Here is a 16,768-nt window from a genome sequence, read left to right as displayed (position 1 = left end):
CATCTAGCAACTTTTTCTCAAGGAAACCTTAGTTTTACATTTTCAAAGCTTCTGTTTTCCATATGCGGTCCTTTTCTGCTTACCGCACAGAGGATTTCCAGAAATCACAAATAATTTTAATGGAAAGTGAAAATGCTGTATTCCTTACACCCTGAGCTTCCAGCCACATTGCTGAGGTTCTCAGCACCACTGAAACAGTGCTAGTCCTGTGATGTGGATACTAGCTTAGGAGCTGAATGAGCTGCCAGTGCCCAGTTCTTTTAGAACACACAAAACAAACCCTAAGAACTTTTACATGTCTCTGGCTTTACCTGAACTGCTTAGTAAACAAAACCGAGTATGAGAAGAAAGGACTACTGAAGGAATGACAGCGAATCACACTGTTCACCAAGTCTATGTTCCTCATTAGAGATTTTCTGTGCTTACTACAGTATCTTCTTGTTTGGTTACAACCATACTTCTTTTCTTGTCCTCCTCTGTCACAGTCTGACTCATCTGTTCAAACAGCTTTGATATCTTGGCAAATCTCAGGTGATTCTGAAATCTCCGTGCAGCAAAAGCATAAAGTAGAGGGTTAATACAGCTGCTGATGAATACCAGTGCTCCAGAGATGTACACTCCCCTGTCTACAATTTCTTCCAGAGTCAAAGACATTTCCTTGTTAGAGAGTTCTATCTGAATCGAAATAATATCTAGGATGTTAAAGAGATGATGAGGGAACCAGCACAAAATGAATGCCACCACAACGCTGGCAATGAGCCGTTCCGATCGCTGCCTGGATTGGTAAGTCATTCTGCTTATTCTTCTTGCAACACACAGGTAACAAGTGCAAATAATTAAAAAAGGGATTACAAAACCTGCAAGAGTCTCCAGCAAAAGATACGACAGTCTCTGTCTTTGCGAAGAGTAGTTGCGACACGTACAATGTAGTCCACCGTTCATTTTTTCTGTCTCTTGAAATGGAATGACAGAAATGCCGAAAGCAATAGACAGGAACCAAATGAGGAAAATGATTAAAGAAATCTTTTCTTTTGTTTTGTATCTTTGAATTGTGAAAGGGTAAAGCACAGCCATTAACCGCTCCAAGCTCAGTGCTGTAATCAGAAATATACTAGCATACATGCTGCAGTAAATAACGAAAACCAGTATTTTGCAGAAGATGACTCCGAAAACCCATGAGTCAGCAAAGGAGTAAATCCAGATCGGTAAAGTAATCAGTACAAGGACATCTGCAATGGCCAGGTTCAGGATCAGCAGGACTGAAGGAGATACTTGCTTCATTTTTGTACAAACAGTCCAGATGACGATGCAATTTCCAGGGGTCCCAATAATAAATGACAAGCTCAATATTACGCAGACTACTGACCTCACGATATTCCACATGGAGTGGATACTGCTGTCCTCAGCCTGACTCATGCTGGGAATTCTTCAGCTCTCGGTTGCCAGTATCCTCAGTGCTTTGAATTCCGCTTTTATTCTGAAGGTGTTAGCGAAGTACGCGAGAGAAAAGTTCTCTAACTGATATTCTGTAGTCTAACTTGGCATATGACTTCACATCCTAATGCTCGCTCTTACAAACGCCTGACCACACACGGCAGTTCCTGTTGTTTAGGAAGTCAGTTTGCATTTTTGCATACAAAGCAAAACCAAAAATACAGTGTGGCACCTGACCTTGGTTTTAGCTGCTCACCACACTTCAGCAGATGGAGCATGTGGTGCTCCTTCAAAAGTGTCCCTATTTAGAGAAGCTTCCTACTTTGTTAACGATCTAATCAACAGCTATGAGGAGAAAGAAACCTGTACATGATTCTACTCTTGTTTGTATTAATAAACCAACACTTTATTTTATAAAAGGCAAAAAAGATGGGTGGCAGCTAAATCACAAACGTGCATTGTATGTTTGACATGAAACTGTGCCAGCAGTGGGCTAGGACTTTATCTCCTAGGACATTTGGTAGTCAGTGCAGCATTCAAATCCTGTGGGAATCCCAAGTTCTTCACTATCTGGCCAAAGAATATGAAAATATTTTGTTATCCTGATGTCAAAATATCTTATTTTGAAGTCCATTTCTAAAAAGTTGAAGGAGGAACTAAACCCGCAGCACCAACAGAAATGTTCAAGTCATAGAAGTGAAACTGAAAGGGTATTTTCCAGAAGAGAAGGTGCACAGGAAAGAGGACTTACACATAGCTCACTCTCTTAAATTTCAGACTGTGATACAGACTGTTTCCCTAGACGCTGAGGTAGAATTTTACAAACCTGGCAAATGTAGTGCATAATTTTAATTTGAAAAGGATTGCAACACCACCCCCCCAAATCAGCTTAGTTGGTTTTGATCTCTTAAGAGTATAATGAGATCAAAAGCAAATCCAGAATAACTCTACTGAAGTCAAGTATATATCTTAAAATTAAAATCTGTGTTACACAAATAGTAATTTGGATTTAATCAGATACATGATTCCAGTTCTTTTTATTTTTAAGTACATTTAAAACAGACTGGGTAGTGGGAAAACCCGAATCAACTGTTTGTGTTCTAAAGGGAGTTTCTGAAAACCGCTTGTAAAACACACTAATGAAGGGAAGTGCTGGGCAATGTCTCTCCTTCTAATAAAGTCACCATTACCCACATAATTATTTCCCCAGAAGTAACTTTGGAAGGTCTCTATTTATTGCCAGTGGCATATCTAGATTGAACTAAGTAGCAGATTTTTATTTATTAGAAAAAGATATGCCCCGTACCTCTTGCTACCCGACGCTACAGCCACAGGCAGGTTCTTTTAAGCGAAGTCTGAATCTAGATTATGATTACTGTATCACATGCTGAATAGTAAGAATTTGACCTGATCTGCAGAGGGCCCAGGTACCCAGAAGCCTGGATAACTAAAGCCTCTACATAGTAAGAAAGCTATACCGATTACTAGAACTTCTGCTTCACTGAAAGCTATGATGATTGCTAAAATCTGTGTAACAATAGCTGCTAGAAATTGTAGATAACAACAAACTATGCTGATAGTTAAAATTCTTATGTTATAACAAAGGTCTAATTGTAACTACAACCTTGTGGCCAGTCCGCATTCTACCAAGGATCCCTAAATGAACTTGCATGTTCTTGGGTAAAAATCTCTAAAATTTTCCTCTTTAAAACTTTACTTTTGGTGGCAAAGAGCAGTTGTGTGTACAATTATTGATTGGTATCAGTATTAGTTCTAATCCAGTGGTGTATAGATCTGGTTGAACTTCTGAGGCATCTGTCCTTATATTTTTCAGGACGTTTCTCCACTTCAGTCAAAGTCTGCTTGCCAGATGGCCTCGGCCTCTGGGTGTACCTTTCACTTCAACAAGAAAACAAACGAATCTAGAATTGCAGCAACAGCCTGGGACTTCTGTGCCAAAAAAGATCCCAGACAGGTGTTAAAATGCTAAGACTTCCTGAGTGAGACTCTGAAGACAGACTATTAGACTTGATATCATAGTCATCAGTTAACATTAACTATGGACCACGTTTCTGGAAAGCTCCACTGTGGGAATGGCAGGATGTGCGGTTCCAGCTAAATAGCCTTGGACAGGTTATATAGAACTACGTGTTTTATGAGTGTAAGGAGTGATAGCCCAGGCCAGTGAGAATGATATCTCGGGTTGGAAAATCGCCCCCGTATGTGTGATGTGTGAATGCTGGGCCTGGGCGTGTGAATAACTGGGTCGAATGCTGCCCACAAGATAGGCGTGGGAATGTGACTGTAAGGAGTCACAACGCGAGTGTGGTGTGTTTGGGATAACATTTTTTTGAAAAAACACCCCGTCTAACCTCTTGGTCCAGCCCTGCGTCTGTAAATCTATTAATTGAGAACTGTTAATAACAATCAGCTCAGCATGGCTCTGCTTTCGCTGCTAACAAGAACTTTGTGTTTGTGCCTCTGTGTCTGTATGCATCGTTCCTCATCCACTCCATGGTACTCTTGGATCACTATGAAAACTTCAGACTGCTCGTAAGATGCCTTTAACGTTCTCTAGAAGTGTCCAACTGTTATTTGCCACTAGTAGTACACAAACTTTATGGAAAATTTAACAAATATTTCCACGAACAAGGGGAGTAGCGTAGTACGTTCAACAACATGCTAAACAAACACAACAGTGGCTAAACAACTCACTATCTTACTCATTCTAGTGACCAAATGTGGGTAGGACTTTTAATGTATGAATATACAGCTGGACTTCTGACCTCATGGCACTGAAATTAGGTTGCATTTCTGTGCGTAAAAAAAAAAAAAAGTCTAAATCTGTGAATTTTTTATGCGCATGCATATTATACATAGGAAACAATTCAGTCATAGAATCATGGAATCATTTTGGTAGGAAGAGACCCTTAAGATTATCAAGTCCAACCATTAAGACAGGAAACTTTATTTATTACCTTTAGATTGGCAAGTAACTTCTGAAAACTTTCCAAGCTCAAGAATTCTGTGCTACTGCTAAGAATCATTTTGAATAGAATCTGCTTTGGCTTAAATAACAGGGAAATGTTTCATTCATCCTTCAAATTCTTGATTTTGATTTGTATGCATGCATGAGCTTCCCTCTGGTGGATGGTCTGTAATTTACAATACCACTGAGCATTTTCAGACAGAATCCCAGAGTGTCAGGGGTTGGAGGGACCTGTAAAGCTCACCCAGTGCAATCCCCCCGGAGCAGGAACACCCAGCTGAGGTTCCACAGGAAGGGGTCCAGGCGGGTTTGAATGTCTGCAGAGAAGGAGACTCCACAACCTCCCTGGGCAGCCTGGGCCAGGCTCTGACACCCTCACCGGGAAGAAGTTTCTTCTCAAATTTAAGTGGAACCTCTTGTGCTTCTTTATCACCATGGAAAAGAACTTAGTGGAGAGCTACCCTGGGATCGGTTCCAGAAAATAATAAAAGATGTATACTTTGCACTGTAAATAGGAAGTTTCAATATTCTCTGCTGTGCGCATTGTTGTTAATCAGTCTTCCGATAATATCACAAAATGATATCCCTTACGCAGCTCAGTAGCAAATAACAGTAGTTTTATACGAATGGCCAGAGAAAAATCTTCTTGTTTGTTATGTTCAGGGAAAACTTCTTTAGAACTTGTGATAGGAGGAGTGTTTACAAGGCACTTGCTGTACGTGCATCAATGCATGGTTACAAATTGGTACCTTCTTACCCTAACAGAATGATCACAGACTATCAGAACACATTTCCAGTAGTTGTGAAACCATTCAAGCATATGGTGAAATATTTTCCTTGTACAACCAGACATACCAGGTTTGTAAGAGTAGAGGTGCTAATCAAGATAGTGGAGAACTATGTTTGTAATTCTGGCTATAAACAAGAATACAAATGACAATTATGCAGAGACTATGGAAAAACTTAAATCTATTTTCTCAACATTATTATGAATGTATATAGTTTTAATTTCCTATTATTCATAGTACATGCTTTCAAACAGGAAATGTATAGATTTGCTACACTTTAAGGTGAGACTTCAGCCCGATCTGAATCGGCTGTCACTAAGCTGCTATTTGTGTGTACACAAACTGCTGTTAGCCAAAATCCTTATCTACAGAAGCATATCTGGCACCACAATTGCTACTGGGTAAATCAAATACATTGTTTACACACTCTTCCTTTTGAGTAATAAATTACTGATGACAAATACTTCTTGGATGATCTGCTGTCAAAAGTTACTCAATCTTTTATTTATTGTTTAGCTAAATCTACTGCCATTCCTATCTTGTTTGCTGGGATTGCATGTAAATATTATATTACTACAGGATCAAGGTCTCTTGTTATTCAGGAGTGTAATGGAAGAAAGTCTTCAGCATTTCACCTCTATTAAAAAAACCCAAACGCGTACTTTGCTGTGCTGCAGCACCAGATGGTAGCTTTTGTTCTGCGTGGAAACCAGGCAGACACTATTTCCTATAGCGAACTCTTGTGTAAAAGGATCTGTCCATGTAACTACGTTTTTTCAACACAGGGCGGCACTGGGGAACCGTCTGCTGTGGTTTTGGGTAGGACTGAGGCCATGGACTGTAGCCTTTCTCTACCCATGGGGCACAGCGTTCAAGACTGAGACCCATAGAACTGATTCTTCTGCATATGAAACTTTGATGATTGTCACTTAAATTTCAATATTGTTTCTAATTTATTGATAATTTTATAGATAAAAATCACGTCTTTTCTGTCTTGCAGATTATGTTATTTTCTAAATACTCATATTTCTAGCTAGTTCTGTTTTGATATATGTCCATTTCCAATGTTACATTCTGCTGTAACTAACACAAAAAGGGAAGCTCTGCAACAAAAATAACTTGGAATCTGATTTAATCTTCCCTGTCTTTGAAGCAACAAAGTTTGGCAAGTTTGGCATTGATATCAACAACTGTTTCTTCAGTGTAGTTTCCATTAGTGTGTTCTTGTAGCCTCTTTGAAAAGTGGGTCAAGTTGCTATCTTTCATGAAACAACCCACCTCAGCAGATTTGAGCAGCTTCCAAGTCCTATTTAATTCCTTTAATACACAAGCATTGAGCCACTAGCTTGGGCCCCAGTGTGACACGAAATCTTGGGTTTGTGCCTTACATCAGGAGGCTGGTTAATTGTGCAGAAAGTGGAAAGCCTGTACTAATTCTATGAGGAATACAAGGATTTTCTCCTGCTCTGTAGCAGCCACCATAGGTGTGTTAGCTAAAGAAATTCAGAGAGGAATGCTGTTCCCACAGTCACTCAGTAATTAGCATACCTGGTATGTTGTTCTGTGTAGCCAGAGAAGCTAGCACGTTGTATCACGCTGCTCTTCAGAACGATCTTGTCCAAGCATTCTTTATCTGAAACAGAAGTAGCCAGGATTGATTCTGAGATGCCACACACAGCTACAGTAACAGCTGTTTACTAAACATACGTAAAATATATTGTATGGAAAAAGTGTGAGAGATGCAATCTCGAGGCATAGATAATTTTCTGTAATTCTGTAACGTGATCATCTGCTTCTGTAGCATTTTTGTTTAATATTAGAAATGGCTGTGAATAATAACTTCTCCATTAAAAGAAGCAAGTGTTCTACTGGCAGAAAGTGCTAGCATCATTTTCTTGGTTAAAAAATCTAATTATTTATGGATTTTAATAAAGTGTAAGGCTAATAGACTATGAAGTGATCAGATCTCATATTATTCTTACATTTCACTTTTGAGCCTAATAACATGATCTGGGTTCAGGTATGCTTATTTCTTATGGTCTGGTGTTGAGTCAGACAAAAAGTCCTTTTAGCCCAGTATCTTATCTGTAATGGCACAAAAAGCAAGTGCCTAGGGAAGAATATTAGAACAAGTCACATGTGACTATAATTGCCCCACATGTTCTCTGGCATTTAACCAAGTACAGCTGAGGAGTTTCCTGAGCCAGGTATGGTTTCTGTGTGTTTAATAAAGCTTTGTGGACATTTGCTCTGTAGACTTCAAGTCTACCCTTGAACTCACGTAAACTTTTAGCACTGCAGTTTTGATACATGCCGTGTGAAGAACCACCTCCTTTTGTTTGTTTGCTGGTCTCCTGTGAGCTTCGTCTGGCTCCCCACAGCTCATATGTTGGAAGAAACAGTGAATAGTTGATCCCTGTTCATCCTTTCCATAGTCCTTATTTGATTAAACCCCACGTGTCAGTCCTTTCTTTTTTCCAGACTGAAGAGTTCTTGCAGACATGGTCAGTCACTGTATAGACACCACTCCACCCTTTCCACCATCCCTGTTGCCTTCCTCCCTTCAGTTCTTTCACATTCCCTTTGAGACGGATGAAGAGACTAGTTCTGAAGTTCAAGTAAACTGCAGTGTGCTGCACAGGGAGAACGAAAGAAACAAAGTTACACAGCAATCTAAGATCCCTCAGCTCAAGTCTGTCTGTTCCACCCTTCTACGGTGTAAAAAGGAGGATAGCTTGGTTGTCTATACTTAAGGCCATTTTTGACAGTAGTTTATTTTTTTGAAAATGAGAGGATAGTTTAGTTTTCATTCAAACCACAGAATAATTAGCTGTTTTGTTTTTTTCCTCAATGCCAATCTGTGCTCTAGCATTTAGAAGACTTTGTTCCAAAGGTCATTGTGTCATTTTTCCTTCACTTTTTCCAGATGCTCCACAATCATAGAAATCCTCCTTAAACCACAGGTTGTCCTCTGTCTGCTAGAGCTTTGTATCCGTTTGCTCTGTGTCATGTTCTGTGCTTAGACCATTCAAAGTCAACAATATGCCATCAGTTGTTACTGTACGAAAGGCTGTTTTACTTGCGTGTTATTTTTTCTTGGTAGCTTTGTGTCTTGTTATGCCTATCTGTGTGGGAACCATTTAGTCCTCAGTGGCATTGAATGGTACCCAATACCTCTTCTTGCCTTACACAGCACATGTGTGACTATTTTTTCCATGATCGCTGTTTTCCTGTCTTCTGAGTTGCTATGTATTAACCGAGTTGTGTGGTATGTGACCACAGCACTACTGAAACCATTGCCACAGCGCTGCTGCCTTGGCTCCCCTCTGCGTTAGCTGGGTGTACTTCATGTCGGTATGGCAAAATGTTTGCACAACCTGTATTGCTATGTGCAACATAACCTGATACAGAGTGCTGGGTTTTGGTACACTTTGAGGTCTGTTACTGAGTGAAAAATAGAATGCATGGTAGGGGAAACATGGCCAGAGCTCTTGCTAGACACTGCTGCTGAGCATCAACTGATCGGATTGTTAGGGGGCCCCCTAATAACAAATCACAGATCCAGTCACAAGCTTCATCCATTCAGATTTTGAATCTATAGTTTAGGAGGTTCAGTAGGTTATTGTTTATCATCATGTAAAACTATCTTCTATACAAGGTTATATGATACCAAGAAGACAACTCCAAAGCATATAAAACCCAAAGTTTAAATAGAACTTAAATTTTGAAATTTGTTAGCCTTTCCATTTTATGAGAGAATGGTGGTCTCCTCTAAGCACAACAGAAAAAATCAGTACTGTCTAGCAGCTTGCCAAGACAAGGAAATATCCAATAAAACAGAGCAAGATAGAAGCTTTGGGAGAATCGCTTTCTCCAGCTAATCAAGGCATCTTTGCAGCCCACAAACACAGCAAAACTGTTGTCACAAGTTCGGTTTGGGCGAGGTCCAAGTAGAAGAGTTGAAATCGCCTCGTAATGGTATATCCTTTAACAGGAAACCATGAGAACAGTTTATCTGCCGCAGGAAAGCTCATCTATTTCTTGCTTTCAGCAGAAAATGTCTTTTTCTGCCACATGATAGCAGTGCTCATTTTCTACCACTTTGGCTTGTAATCTGAGCAGCTTCACTTCCAGCTGCGGAACACTGACAGACAAATGATTTTCACCATACCATGAGAACTCTTGAGAGTGTTATTCTAGCCACATATTGGCTGTGTAGCATGGCAGCAATATTTAAAGCTTCTCAAGCTGTTTACAGCATATTAGTTTCTCTAAAAGTGGTTCCACTAAATCCATTTTCTCAAAGTACTATGTCCAGGCAGTCTTTGGCCTCTTTAAAACATCATTTTGCATTTTAAAACATGACAGGTTAGTTCACTGTCCCCTGTTCAACATGCCCTTCGCTCAGCGTTAATCCTAGAAATGGGTTCAATGAAATGGTAGAATTTTATTAGAATTGTCATTTTGTATTCTCCTCGTATTATTTGCCCAATATAACTACCAGAATAACTGTCCTAATCGCAGTTTTATTCTAGCTATGATTTCAACAAAAGAATTAGAATAATGACCTTCAAAAGTCCCTTCCAACCTTAATTTTCCTATATTTTTGCACTGACGTGTCTCCACGGCCCGGCCCAACGCTGCTCACCATGCTGCTGACTAAACCACCTTCCCGTGATGAACCGTTCCCACCGGGCTGTGTCCCTCAGCCTGGGAGGGAACTGTGTCCTTACAGGAATCACCAGGCAACACTTTTTAATTTAACGTGGCCAAAGGATGGGATAGGGGGTGTCTGTGCGCAATCCAGATGCATTTGTAGGCTCTCTCTTTCTTTGGCAAGTGGTATCAGCCAAAGAGCAGATCGGGCACTTATTTTTACATGCACCAACAGTCAAAACTCAGATCTGAACAAGCAATTTTGTTAATGTTGTTAATTTTGTTAGTTTCTTTTATTGATAATAAAGAAAGATGGGTAAATGTGGGGTCTTTTTATTTGGTTTCCTACTCAGATCTATTTTTTTCATATGTTAATTCATATTTAAAGGATAGAAAATAAGTGGATGGTCTATGTACATTGCATCTCCACATCTCAGAAGACTGTTCGCTTTATAGATGCATCTTTTAGTGGGATTGCACACGTTTCAGATCCAAAGAGCCATAATTATGAAATGAAGAAAAAAAAAATTGCATACCCCTTAAACTCAGTTACACTCCCATCAGTTCATTCTCTAATACACCCATTGAAGAGGAACCCTCGGGCTGTTTCTTATAGGCTGAAGTGAAGTCTCTCAACAGCTATGATCAGAGTCAGATGTTTTTCCATCGTTTGGTGTTTGAAAAATTCAGCACTGAAAATGAGTGAGTGAAACCTCCATGAGACTAGATAATGAGCAACAATCCCCTCGATAAATCACTAAATGACTGACACCAGTTTCAGTTCCTCTGGATACACTCGTGTTTCCAGAATGGATCCACTTTTGTCAGTAACCAGCTGGATCTAGCAGCCGCAGCGCTGTGCCTTCTCAGAAGTAACTCTGCGCTACCACATTTCCTAAGCCCTGTATTTCTCAGCAACTTGGTCGGCACCCTGCCCAGCCGGGATACCACACAAGGTGCCACACTGGATGAAATGGCTTATTAAACAGATGAATAGCAGTCTCCCTGCCTTTTCATTATGTGTGGGCTAGAATCCTGAAATGCTGCTGTTTTGACTCATGTCAGATGACAAGATTTCTCTTGCTTTCCTTGACACGTATGTCACTGTGCCTTTGCCACTCTTACAGTCTTGTAAAATGTGTTAGCCTTACAATAACAGCATGGTGAATCCTGGTTTTTCTCTGAACCTTCTCTTCACCTGAAAAAGTATCTTGTCTGCAGATCAAAAGCACCTTGTTAGCTTTCTGCCTCAGAGGGTGCAAACAGTTTCTCTGCACTGCAAAAAATGTCAGGTTCTACCACGCACGCAATGTGCTGGGAAGTTGTTGTAATTTATGGGAACTTGTGCAAGACATAAGCTGTCCCTGAGGGTTCAACCTACTCAGTTTTCATCACAACATACATTACATTTTCAACTCTTTCCTCATGTATTCATCCTACACAAAATTCTATCTCTCCTTTCCATCTTCCTGTGGTCCATTTTATTACTTTTATTTTTAAATTCTATTATTTTGCCTAGCTTCAATTTCAAAATTTCTCACTGGTCCAACCCAGAGCACCAGCTCTGAGTAAATCTTACATAAAACTCACACCACCTTAAGTCCAAGCGTTCTTGCTAAGAACTTCTTACTCCCAGATTCTAAGAAAATTATCTTTGACTGAGTAGGAATTCTGCAATTTGTCTTGTTAATCACTAGATCCTCACAATTTGCTATGAAGGTTTATGGTTTATGGGTGGACGGTTTACAAGGACAAATTGATTTGCTTTAGCAAAACATGAGCCAAAAGGTCATATGATCTCTATTATACAGCTTAAAGGTTTGCAGATAGGAGAGGCGACAGGATCTGTTAATTGTGGATATCCCACCTTGGCGAATGGTGAGCTCTGATGTTCTAGGTTGATACTCATCCAAACCTGCATTTCTGCCCTCCCACTATCCACCTACTCACTTCCCCTCTTTCTGGCTCTGTTCTGCACTGTAACCAAATTTAGCCTGAAGGAGACTGAGGAACCAACTTCAAGGCTTGTTTACTGCCCTAACGCTAGTGAGCAGCAGCCTGGGGAACAATGTGGAAGTGAATATGCAGTGCTGAGGAAACGGGGAGAAGGGAAAGGAAGGGAAAGTGTCTGTGCGGCCCCGGTTCACATGCACGTCACATTGTGTTCTGGGACAACGCTGCTGCACTTATATGCAAGTACAGCTAGAGTTTAACAAGCGTTTAACAAGCGCAGTGATTTTCTAAAAAGTCTGTGAACCTGCCCAACAGTGGATTTAAAAACACCAAAATCTTTGCTACAGGTAAGAACTCAATGCCCTCTTCAGGCAGTCCAGAAGTGGAACTCTTCTCTGTCTAATTTAACAAAACTGGGCTAGAAATGGAACTGAATGCCTGCTATATTTATGGAATCTTCTAAATTTAAAGTTTTATTCCGAAGAAATATTGTTACATAACCCAGCATTGCTATTTAAAAAGAAAAAACAAGCGCCTGCTTCCAGTGCACACCCAGCTCTCAGGAAAAACACACGTTCAGGACTGGCCACCTTTCAGGTCAGCTGCAACGCATAAGTATTATTACAGGCCACTCGCAACTGCACTAAAACCAAAATACATTGTACAGTATGACTGGCTTCAGCTGGGCCTCAAACCACTCTCGAGAAGGGATGAAACTTGCTTTTTGCCTCCTGAGTTGAGTTTTAAGGGCTATTCATTTAAAAAAACCATAACAATAATCTTGATCTGTAGACACTGAAGAATGATCATATTGCTGTTGTACGATTTTACTTGTGCTGCTTTTCAAAATAAAGCTGTGGCTGATATAGGAAAACTTAAGAGGGTAAATCTGTTCTGTCAAGGAGCACTGGAAATCTTTGTGTTACGGAAAGAAGAACTATTTAGAGGAAAAAAAGCCCAGGTTCCTTAAAAAAAATCTGTATTCTCTAATGAAGTTCAAAAATGAGCAAGTGTGCTGTTCTGAATGTGAACTTTACGTAACCCGACTGCTTGTGGCAAACTAAGCCAAAATGTATCACTCTAGTCTGCCTAAGTTCCTTATGCCTGTGCACCTGTCAGTTCTTACCAATGCAAAGGCTTTTGCAAGTTTCTGGGTAGGCCTGACTTCTCACACCTTGATTCCTACATGGCCTTGGGCACGAGTTCCAAATTGTGATTATGAACATAACTTATTTAAAGCTGAATACTTGGGCTGGTCTGTGATGTTTGGGGGTTGGAAGTAAAGAAATGTCACAGATCTATATTATAACATTTTCCAAAGACAAGGAGAATTTGGGGGAACTCAAGAGATGTCATACTGAAGTCTGCAGGAAAACATGAAATGGGCAGCAGATGCTGTCTATACACTCTGTAACAAGGAAGACGATTAAAGCAAAGCACTGCAAATGGGCACAAATATTATTTTTGTATACATGATAATAAGTATCTTATTAAATCTTTAATCTCATTGTTTAGGAGGCTTCTGCAAGTGTCTGTGTTTCACTATTCTCATTTTCATCATGGTTGGATTCAGGGTCTCAGGGATCATTTGTATTGATGCAAACTCAAAAGCAAAACTTAGGATGGCTGGTAAAATCCCGTGAGGTGGCGAAGTTAAACCAGCATGTTTCTGAATGATACAACTGGTGATGATTCTGTTAACATACTCTGAACTTGGTAAACTCCTTTTCCCATTAGCAATGGGGAAAGTGCTGACACGGGCTCCTGCCTGCGGGAAGATCTGTGCCCACACTTCGGCTGTCTTCACATCTTCCTTTGAAACTTGCTGTTTTTCTACCTGTGTGTCCAGCTCAGCACAGTTGTGTTCGGGTGTGTTTGAGCCAAAACAAACACTACTTAAACGGCAAAGATCGGAAGCAAACAAGAGAATTCTGTTCAATCAAATAAAAGATGTTTAAGTAAATATTAGATTTCTGGAAAGGATTGTTTCTTTTAAATAACCAGTGTGCAAACTCACATCCAATTCATGGTTTTTGTCAAGTAGCCAGTGCAAACTCTCAAGAAGTCTTAAACAAAGATAATGGTATTGATATTGTAGTTTCTGGTGTTTAATATAGTTTATTTCTGGTGAAGTTTTTGGAAATAAGAATATTTTCTTAGAAGACGGATTATGCAAATGTAAAAAATTCTCTTCAGTGGTAACAAACTGGTCTCTGGGGTATGGATAATGAATTTTTTCACCTCATGTATCAGTGAAAAAGGTGCAGTACTGCTTTTAGGAGTAGTTTCAACAAAACAGAAATTTGCTGTGCATACTTAACATACTTAAACAGCCTTCCAAAGGCAAAGAACTTGATTTTGGTTTTGAATGTGAATGGTCCTGATCTCCAAAATGGAGACAACAAAAGAAATAACTCACATATACTACCTGATCCATTGGCTGAAGGACCATTGTCTAAAGAGCCCAGACTTGCAGAGGAATAGCAATGATGCGCTTAGCAGACTGTCCCTGGAGAAGAATAAGACAGAAAGGTTTTTAGTGAAGTGTGAAGCCACTGGAGACATTCAAACCCGCCTGGACACCTTCCTGTGCAACCTCACCTAGGCGTTCCTGCTCCAGCAGGGGGATTGGACTAGATGATCTTTTGAGGTCCCTTCCAATCCCAAACATACTGTGATACTGTGATACTCCCATCTGCCAGAACAGCACAGAGATCTGTAAAAGAGATATTAAGATTGGTTTGAACTGAGTATGGAAATGTGTCTGTGTGATATCTTGAGTCGAATCAATATGGTAACGGTTACAAAAATGACACATAATGTGATAATCAAGGCCACAAGAGCAATGAAACTGGCAGACGCTGGCAAATGCAGTGTTTACATCAGGACAAAAAGGCCTGTGCTCTGAGAGGCCTGCGCCAGAAACGCCGTGCCAGCAAAAGTAACAGGAAGATGGCAACACGTTTACAGCAGTCGCAGGGGCCGATCTTCTTTCTGTTAGCTCAGCAGGAACAAAGGCAGAGACTTCAAAAGGAGAGAACAAAGACAGCAGGCAGTGAGCCTGACCAGAATTTGCAGAGGGTGAAATAAAAGACGGAGGCAAAAAAAAAATCAGATCATAATAACTCACTCCTAAAAGACAGCAGAAAATCTGTCCAAAAATTGCTTTGCTGCTACTCAAGGGAACCCCAGAGATGTAGCGAGGACTTGACAGCTGGCATTCCTTGAACCTCGTGTCACAGCTCACGGGATCCCGGCCTGACTATTTGGACAGGGGCTCTTGAGTACAGAGGTATGAGAGAATGACTGTGAGTGACTGAAAACAGATTTCTTTAAATATTGTTTTACCCCTCCATAAGGTGTTTTGCTGCATTTTGTAACATATAATTCCTACACCAGGATCAATGTCGCAATAGGTTTTACAGTCAGTCATACCTGCACACCCTGTAGTTTGTTTCAGTAGGAGGTCATTTCAAGGCAACACTTGCACAGTGAGTAAGCACCTGTCTTTAGGACAGGCCTTTGGGTTTGTTGGATGTTGACACCCTTCCACTCATCGTAAATATACGAGGTGTGGCCTTGAAAAAGTCGAGTCCAGATTTAGACTCAGCCTTACCTTTCTGAAGTGATTCGTTGCATTTTCTGCCCATTCTTATTTCAGGAGGAAGATGTGTCCTCCTCCTTCCATGGCAATGCCAAGCCACCCCCATCATTTTTCTAAACTCCTGTCAATAGGTTGTGTATTCATTTTACCACATTCTGCCTTCACGCAGACCTTCTTGACACGTCTTTCTGCAGGCATTACAAACGTTGTTGAATACTGAATTCAATGAGGCAAAAACTACTTCAATTTTACACATTACAGTGTATATAGGTGGCAGAGTTACCGAGTCAAAGAGCAGTTTTCTACTTGTCTCTCACTCTCACGTCTTCATTTGTGATATAGTTCATGCTAGTGTATTAATCATTCCAGCTAGGAATATTCCTGAGAATCAGTGGACACACGGAGGGATGCAGGAAGCTGTGAAGCAGACACTACAATGACCTTGTCGCAAAGTAACCCTCTCAGAAACAGCTTTGCCCTGAGCGGGAATTGATAACATCTTGCTCAGAAAGCGTATGTTCACAAGAAGGGTAGATATATGACTGGACCAAGGAAACCCTGTCCTGCCCATCAGCACAGTCCTGGCTGATCATGAGATGTGATTACACTGGATCCAAGTTCCATTTTTCTCCCTGTTTAGTTTCTGCTTCTGTGCCTCTGTCCTTGCTCCCCCTGCACAGCCGCACACCTGCCACACAACGCGTGTAGCTCCTGCTAACCGGTACTGCTGAAGCACAAAGGCTCATATCCCCTCTGCTCTGAAATTACTGTAATTACAAGCCTACCCACTCTTGTTACGTGAATAAAGGTATCGTGATTTTTTATTTAGTATTGCCAAATGCCTGACCTCAATGATACTACGTACCAATTTGGTGTCGCAGTAGTCAGGTGTTGCCTGAAGTACAGCTATGCCCGTAAACTTTATATGGGATGCCCAAACCCTTGATTGAGTAATACTAAAATTCCCAGCTCTGGTGAGTATTTTTGTTTTGCCTTAAATATCCTGACCACGTCCCTTGCATGCTACCTGGTTTTATGCATAACTTGTGCAGCAAACACCCCTTACTTCACTTTAGAAGTCAGGCTCACACAACTGCAGATGTACCGAGAAAACGCGCTCCCTCCCTCACTGCCCTGCCCGCCGGAGCCCCGGCCCGCCTGCGGGGTGCCCTACCTGTCGGCTCTGCCTCGCACGGGCCGGGCCGGGGCCTCGGCGGCCGGGGGCCTCCGAAAGGCCAGGGGGGCCTGCAGGTTTCTGCGGGCCGGGCAGCGGGGGGTGTTAGGGGAGCGGGCGGGCTGGGGGTGTGGGGGGAGCGGGCGGGCTGGGGCTGTGAGGGGAGCGGG

The 16,768-nt window shown here is 41.1% G+C and overlaps 1 protein-coding gene across 27 annotated transcripts in view; it reads right to left on the bottom strand.

The window, feature by feature from the left end:
- The window catches only part of ESRP2 (epithelial splicing regulatory protein 2), a 97,574-nt gene extending 80,888 nt beyond the window's left edge, over window positions 1-16,686 (bottom strand). For 16 of the 27 annotated variants that reach the window (XM_071814388.1, XM_071814390.1, XM_071814365.1 and 13 more), the window contains exons 1-3: window positions 10,404-10,540; window positions 7,526-7,844; window positions 6,760-6,844 (exon numbers count right to left, since the gene is read on the bottom strand). The gene's annotated coding sequence lies outside the window, so the exon portion shown is untranslated. Of the gene's footprint in view, window positions 1-6,759; window positions 6,845-7,492; window positions 7,845-10,403; window positions 10,542-14,239; window positions 14,330-14,421; window positions 14,537-16,598 lie in introns of those variants that run through there. The other 11 variants (XM_071814371.1, XM_071814376.1, XM_071814373.1 and 8 more) reach the window with 8 other exon arrangements.
- Between the last annotated feature and the right edge of the window lie 82 nt (window positions 16,687-16,768).

The sequence above is a fragment of the Patagioenas fasciata genome, chromosome 13 (genome assembly GCF_037038585.1).
Source record: "Patagioenas fasciata isolate bPatFas1 chromosome 13, bPatFas1.hap1, whole genome shotgun sequence".
Lineage (NCBI taxonomy): Eukaryota > Metazoa > Chordata > Aves > Columbiformes > Columbidae > Patagioenas > Patagioenas fasciata.
The sequence above is the reverse complement of the archived record's forward strand: the minus strand, read 5'-3'. Positions and strand labels throughout refer to the sequence as shown.